The sequence below is a fragment of the Myotis nattereri genome, assembly GCF_964212035.1.
Source record: "Myotis nattereri genome assembly, chromosome: 2".
In the NCBI taxonomy this organism is placed as follows: domain Eukaryota; kingdom Metazoa; phylum Chordata; class Mammalia; order Chiroptera; family Vespertilionidae; genus Myotis; species Myotis nattereri.
Window position 1 is genome coordinate 7848830 of NC_138076.1, and position 7956 is coordinate 7856785.

A 7956-nucleotide genomic window follows, 5' to 3' on the forward strand; every position below is an offset into this window, starting at 1 on the left:
GCATATTTCTCTTACCGAAGGCTAGGAAAGTCCTGGTCCCCTGGCCGGGTTCTCAAGTCCCAGCTTTTTTTTTTAAAATATATTTTTATTGATTTCACAGAGGAAGGGAGAGGGAGAGAAAGAGAGAAATATCAATGATAAGAGAGAATCATTGATTGGCTGTCTCCTGCACGCCCCCCACTGGGGACTGTGCCCACAACCCAGGCATGTGCCCTTGACCGGAATTGAACCCGGGACCCTTCAGTCCGCAGGCTGACGCTCTATCCACTGAGCCAAACCAGCCAGGGCTTGAGTCCCAGCTCTTGACAGTCTTCAGAGAGCAGACTCAGGCCTCAAATGAGCCCAGAGAGCCGGTGCCCCTCTCCTGTCCTCTCGGAGGCTTTCCTTACAAATCCCGGGCTCGGATTTGGGAGGTGGGCTGCCTCCGGGAAGGCCGGGCCCTCCACCCTTCATGCAGGCGGGGACCCTGGGCTAGGACAGGTGTAACATCAACACCACGTGAGCAGAGCAGCATCAGCGACCACCCACCACCACTGCGGGGGTCCCGTGCAGACCCAGCACATTTGGCGGGGGGCAGGAAAGACACATCATGGAAACAGCTCAGATGGAGACAGCTGGGGCCACCCAAGAACGGGCCGCCTGCCTGACGATTCTGCCCCAGGGCACCCGGCGTCGATGATATTCGAGCTGGTAATCTGAGGCCTGAAACTGAGAGATCGTGTCTCTAAAGTGGTCGCAGGAATGTCGAAAACAAGTAGCAACTCCGTTTTACTGTGTGTGGTGTTTTTTTTTTCCAGGAGGAAGTAGGCAGCTTGGCTCCCAGGACCCCACCCTGGTGTGTCCCTGTGTCCGGCGTCAGGGCCCCCTCTTCTGAAGGGAAGGCTTCTCTGGAGGACAGGTGGGTCCCGTCTTTCTCTCATGGTGGGATTTTGTGCGTGAAACTCCAGGAAACAAGGCTGCCTCTCGCACCTGTCCCTCGGCCTCCTGGCCTGCTTGCCTGCTCCCCTGAGTCTTTATGGAGCTGTCCTTCGCTGACAGATGCCAAGTGGTTTCACGTTCTAATCCCCTCTCTGCCAGCGTTTCCTTCAACACCACGTCCACCTTCCTCATGGGCCTGAACTTGCCCTCGTCCCAACAGGAGCTACTGAACCAAAAGCTCACCTTTGTGGTTTCATGCGCAGGGTTTGTTTTACGTTTTTCCCCCTAAGGATATGTATCTGGTCTCAGCCAGGGTTCAGTTTGTCATTCCGCTGCACGTCATAGTCTCATGTTAGTCTCCCTGCTCGCTCCCTAGTTCTGCCTCGCTCAAAAGTACTTTCCCTGGTTCTGTTCTGAGTGCGAGCATCTGAAATAGACTCGGACGATGCCTTGAAAACAGCCACAGGTTTCTCCTGTGGCCAGGTAAGGTACTGAGGAGAAAATGTCTCCCCATAATTTGTAAGATACAGAAAGTGCTCCTCTGAATTGTTTTTCTTTGTTCTTTTTGCGTGTGTTTTTAAGGGTGACGTGGGATGTACTTGAGGCTACTGGGGAGTCTGAGTGTGTCTCAGGCTAGATCTTGGTTTCTCAGGGTCGGACACGCTTGTGTTTTACAACTTCCCTCTCAGTTTTACTGCCTGGGGAGCGGGGGATGTCAACATGAGTGCCAAGCAAAAAGTCGACTTGAACACAAAACTCGAGTCAGAGGTGAACTCTTTGTTCTTTAGAAAAACGTAGGCGAGAAGGGATGTCCGGTATTTAGATTTTCCTCCTTTTCCTTCCTTGAAATTTCATCTCTCCTCTGGAAAGAGCTCACAGCCACAGGTTCTTCTCAACCCCACGTCTTTTAATAACCTCTGTGACTTTTAGTCTAAATACAGCGAATGCCTTTGACTCTCAGTTTAGTTTCTAAGTGGGGAAACCATGTACTATATATAGTCCCTGTTGGGGCTTTTTGCTATTTTGAACTTTTTTTCCCTCCCAAATTATGCCTGTCCCTCCGTGAATCTTGACAATCATGTCTGCATTCGCCCTGTCTGAACTTGCGTTTAGTCATCTTAGGCCTTGGGTTGTGAGCGTCCTGGATTCCAAGCGTTTCCAGGGCAGGTGTCGGATTAAAAAGGCAGTTTGACATCCCCGGTGTGCAGGTCCTTGTAGTGGTTTTCCGTGCCAGGAGCAGGCAGTTAACATTCTCCCTCGTTGCAGGGCCAGAGCAGTGACTTGCTAAATGTCACCCTTCGCCCTCAGGGACCCTCTATTTGTCCAGCGTGGTCCCACGAAGGGTACGCTGGCTAGTCGGCCGCACCATGGGAGGCAATGGAGCAATTCTATCAAGAAGCCGGGAAGCCAAAGCGAATACACAGCCCCTTCTGCAGAAATGGTTATTTCACACAGCTCTGGGGACGGGAATGGAAACCACACTTTCAAACTGGAGGAAGAGAGATCGTGTTATGGGGGGGATCAGATGCGCAAAGGACAAGGTGTTTGAATCAGAGCTGGTTTCGGACTCAGTAGCGGATCTGGATGGAGTATGGAAAGAAGCAGCAATGGGGAGATAGAGATCTCTGGGTCCTGAACCTGGCATTGTTTCACAGTTAATATTTCCCAAATGTGGGTCCCTTTCCAGGGTTCAGAATGGGCATGACCCCATCCCTTTCCCATTTGGAATTTCGATTGATCCTTTTCCATGAATTGTTGAATTCAGTTTGCAAATATTTTTTGAGGATTTTTGCATCTGTGTTTATCAGGGATATTAGCCTATAATTTTCTCTTTTTTTCGTAGTGTCCTTATCCGGTTTTTATATCAGGGGAAGACAGTGAAGTGGGTTTGCAGATGTTCCCTCCTTTAAAATATTTTGGGAGGTTTTAAGAAGGATTGATATTATTTTTTTAAAGGTTGAATGAAATTCACCAGTGAAGCAATCTGGTCCTGGGCTTTTGTTTGTTGGGAGATTTTTGATGACTTATTCAGTCTCCTCACTAGGAATTGGTCTGTTCAGTTTTTCTTTATGATTCGGTCTTGTATGTTTTTAGGAATTCCTTTTTTTTTTCTAGGCTGGCCACTTTTTTGCCGTCTAATTGTTCATAGGGGTCTCTTACAATCCTTTGCACGTCTGCGGTACAGGTCTGAGTATTTCTGCCTTTAATCAAAGTCAGTAGCTTCAGAAACATTCTTGCTGGAGGGGCCAGGGTGGGGTGGAGGGGGTCAGTGGGGAAAAAACAAAACACACAAAAAACAATGGGGGCATCTGTAATACTTTCAACAGTAAAGATAAACTTAAGGGGAAAAAGAAACGTTCTCTCCAAGCCCCCGCACCACCACCAGCAAACAAAGAGACCTGTGGTTGCAATCCTCAGGTAACGAGTTGCTTCAGACACAGAGGCGAGGCCTGGGGCGGCCACCCCTGCAGCCCCTCTGGGAGTTCAGAGAAGCAAAGGCAGAGACGCAGCCTCCAGGTGGAGGCCTTGGGTGAGTAGAGGCGGGAGGAGGCGTTTCGTTATCCGGCTGTGGCCTTGGGATGGCTGGGTCTCTAGAATGACAGAGCCCTGGTCCAGGGAGCAGTGGCCAAACCCACCGTCTCACCTATAAGGTAGCTTTCCGTGGAAGGTGCTCACCTGCGGGGGGTCCCTGAGTGTGAGCATAGCGCTTCCCACGCGTATCTCTTTCAGTCGCTGCAGCAGCCCTGGGCGGTGGAGGCCATTGCTGCCGGCATGTCACAGGCGAGGCAGCAGAGGCACAGGGAGCTCAGTGGCTTGCCCAGGGGGACAGAGCCAGGGTCTGCATCCACTCTGATTAAATCCAAAGCCAGGGTTTCTATCACTTGGCTGGGCTACTCTGTGGTCTTTCTATCACGCATGTTGTGTGTGTGTGTGTGTGTGTGTGTGTGTGTGTGTATAAGTTCTCTTTATTGTCGAAAGTACTACAGATGTCTCCTTCTATCACTTACGTATATCCGGGTGTTGATACAGGAGACTGCTAAAGTCACCCATGGATTGAGAATGTCCAACATGAAGGCAAAACTCTGTCTTTAATCAGGTGTTATCCTTCATGTATGAAGACAAGTCCCTTAGCTCTGCCAGTCTAATGGCACTAGGCCAGTGATGGCGAACCTTTTGAGCTCGGCGTGTCAGCATTTTGAAAAACCCTCACTTAACTCTGGTGCCATGTCACATATAGAAATGTTTCAATATTTGCAACCATAGTAACACAAAGACTTATATTTTTGATATTTATTTTATATATTTAAATGCCACTTAACAAAGAAAAATCAACCACAAAAAAATGAGTTCGCGTGCCACCTCTGACGCGCATGCCATAGGTTCGCCATCACTGCCCTAGGAGAATTGTGCTTATTCATCTATGTTCTGAATGAGTTACACTTGTCTTGTGCCCAACAGCTCACATTTTGCAATACTTGGCATTGAACGAGTAGCTTTATTAAATAAAGATGGGTGGTGGGCGGCCTGAGGGGAGAGTTTGGAAAGACTAGAAAGGGAAAATTTCTCATACTGTCGAATGACTGTGATATTTTCTATTCATCCACTTACGAGTCACAGAATGATTTGACAAAGACTGGCAGAGAATGGTAAGGGGAGGAACCTGGACCTTTGGTGGTGACCACACACTTGAGCACCAGGTATAAGGGTCTAATGTTGTACACCTGAAATCGATATACTGTTACTAACCAAAGTTACCTCAGTAAATCCAATTTAAAAAGACTGACAGAGAATCACTGAGTTGCCGGGAACAGTGCTGTGTGTGTTGTCTGTGCGTATGTGCTATGTCATCCATACAGAACCATCACACCCAGTTCCCATGGGGATTGGCTTCCTAGGAAATGTGTGTCAGGACAGGAGTCGGAGGACTAAAATACACACAAGAATTGGGAAGAATTGTTGGTTTTAGAGCTGGTGGAGAAGGGAACTTACCTTTAATTTGACATTACTCTTTTCTTCTTTTTTTAGACTAAGAACATTATAATCTTACTAGAGGTCCGGTGCACAAATTCATGCATGGGTGGGGTCCCTCCACCTGGTCGGCAATTGGGGCCAGTGGGGGCTGAGGGAGGTTGGGGGGGGGGAGGGGCTGTGGGAGGTTCTGATTGGGGTCATTGGGGCTGGCTGGCCTTGGGGAGGGGCCGTGGGAGGGACTGCAGGAGGTTGGCTTTGGGAGCGCACTGACCACCAGGGGGAAGCTTCTGCATTGAGTGTCTGCCCCCTGGTGGTCAGTACACATCATAGCAATCCGTCAACCAGTTGTTCGGTAGGTCAGGCTTTTATAGAGAGAGAGAGACTAGAGGCTTGATGCACGAAATTTATACAAGAGTAGGTCTTCCTTCCCCTGGCTGCTGGCACCAGCTTCCCTCTGGCACCTGGGACCCGGGCTTCCCTTGCGGCCCCAGCTTCATCCGGAAGGATGTCTGGAAGGACATCCAGTCTAATTAGCATATTGTGCTTTTATTATTATAGACTAGAGGCCCAGTGCACAAAATTCATGCACGGGGGGGGGGGTTGTTCCTCAGCCCAGCCTCCACCCTCTTGCAGTCCAGGAGCCCTCAGGGGATGTCCAACTGATGGCTTAGGCCTGCTCCCCATTTAAGCCGGCAGTTGGACATCCTTATCGCTGCTGCGGAGGTGGGAGAGGCTCCCGCCACCACCGCTGCGCTCACCAGCCGTGAGCCCGGCTTATGGCTGAGCTGCACTCCCCCTGTGGGAGCACACTGACCACCAGGTGGCTGCTCCTGCATTGAGCACCTTCCCCCTGGTGGTCAGTGCGCGTCATAGTGACCGGTCTGCCGTTCGATCGATCTGCATATTAGCCTTTTATTATATAGGATTAGAAAGGAAACACATCTTCCTATTAGATAAATTAGGAAATACAGAAAGTCCCAAACTGATACAGAAAGAAAAAATCTTTACCTTTCATTCGCAGTCCTTTTATTTTCCATCCTAAGATCACTGATTCTTGCTCTCCGTCACCCTCTCTGGCCAAGGGGCCGCAGAGCTCTGGGTGGACCTCCCTTCCCTCTCCCTTGGTAGGCTCTCACAGTTTCAAATATCTCCTCTTGACTCCAAAATCAGGATTTCCAACCCCAACTTTGCATGTCATCAATCTTCTACAGAAAATGTAGTGTCCATCTCTACTCTTCACTCTCCTCTGTCACAATAAGGCCACTCTTCTTGCCAAATGCCAAGACTGTTACAACTTCTTCTTAACCGGTCTCCCTGGCTCTAGTGCCTTCTCCTTCTGACCCAGCCTTCATACGGGGATTGGTTTAAATTTCCTAAAGCAACACACCTGTCTGACGCCTCTGGGTAGTGTGCTAACACTTTCCCCTGGACGTGAAATGCTTAGCCATCTGCCCTTATGTTCCTGATCGACATTATGGCCCAGGTAGGCCAGAAACATTCAGTTTTCCTGAAAATCCATTGCTCCCCTGTGTTCCCCAGCCTTCCTCGCTGTCAGACTGAGCCTAGGTGGCTGAGTTCTGACTAAAGAGATGTGGGTAGAAATAAGGTTTGTCACTTCTGGGCTTGGCCATAAGAGCGTTTATGTGGCTCTCCAGTTTTCTCCTCCTAATTCATGACAGTGCAGCTACAATATGGTAGAGCCTCCATCAGCCTGGGCAGTGAGGAGACCCAACCCCCCTAACCTGCACATCTGAAACCTTTGACACATGTTTGTTGAATGAATGAATGAATGAACAAATGTCTGCGCAGTCACATCTAAAAGATGCCACCCTATAATACTGTCTTGCACTAGAAGAAAGGTATGCTAAGTGTTTGAGTTTTTCTTTTTAATGGTGGACTTAAAGGGATGACATTTTGTTGTTCCCATTATATCTGATTACTAGAAGCCTGGTATATAAAAATTGTGCACTGGAGGGGAGTCCCTCAGCTCGGCCTGCGCCCTCTCGAAGTCTGGAACCCCTTGGGGGATGTCTGCCTGCCAGCTTAGGCCCAATCCCTCTGGAGATCGGGCTTAAGCCAGCAGTTGGACATCTCTCCTGCAGTCCGGGATCTCTCTCACAGTCCAGGACCCCTCACTCCTTACCTCCCGCCTGCTCGCTGCTCCTTAGCACTTCTATGAGCCTGGCTTCTGGTTGAGCAGTGCTTCTCCTGTGGGAGCACACTGACCACCAGGGGGCGGCTCCTGCATTGAGTGTCTGCCCCCTGGTGGTCAGTGCGCATCATAGCGATCAGCCATTCCGCTGTTTGGTCAATTTGCATATTAGGACATATTATGATATAGGATAACTTACTGTCATTTTAAGCCTGAAATAGCATCCAGCAGTGTTTCATTCAGCCCTATTTTTGGAGCCTTCTGATGGCACATTTCAGAAGCTGAATTATGAATACCTTTTGCTTGGTTTTGGAAATACGTACCTGGTTTCTGCCATGATTTCTGTGACGTTGAGTTGTTGTGGAAGGCAGTAAAGATTTTCAATGTCAGCTTCTTGACCTGAGCCAGAACATGCTGGCTTTCTCGCCCCAATTCCACATCTGGTACTTAGATGGGGTGAGAGAAGAGGGAGCTCTGAGTTAGGGAACAGCCAGCCCTTAGTGGGGAAGCTCGGCCTCACTTTAAACCCTAAGGAGAGATGAGCGAGAAACCGGGAGGGAGTAGGTACCAGTACTTGGCTGCTGCCCCTGGCGTGGCCCTGTGTGTGGTGAAAAGGCCTTACCGGCACCCCAGAGCTTCTTCCGGCCAGCACTCCACATCCAACACCCCAGCGCTAAGCCACCGTCTGAGGGGAAGCGGGGCCATGGCCACTCAGCATCCCCTCCCAGAAAAGGGCATGAGATGCGGAGAGAGGTGAAGCGGCGTCTCTGAGCGTCCAGCGCCTCGCCCTACGCCTTTCGCACACTGGCCTGCAGGTGCGCGGAGGCAGGAGGAGTGGGCCAGCCCAGAGCGGGGCCCGGCCCCAGGGCACACGCGTTCATCTCTGCCTGTGTCTGGAGAGGCTGCGGGAAAGG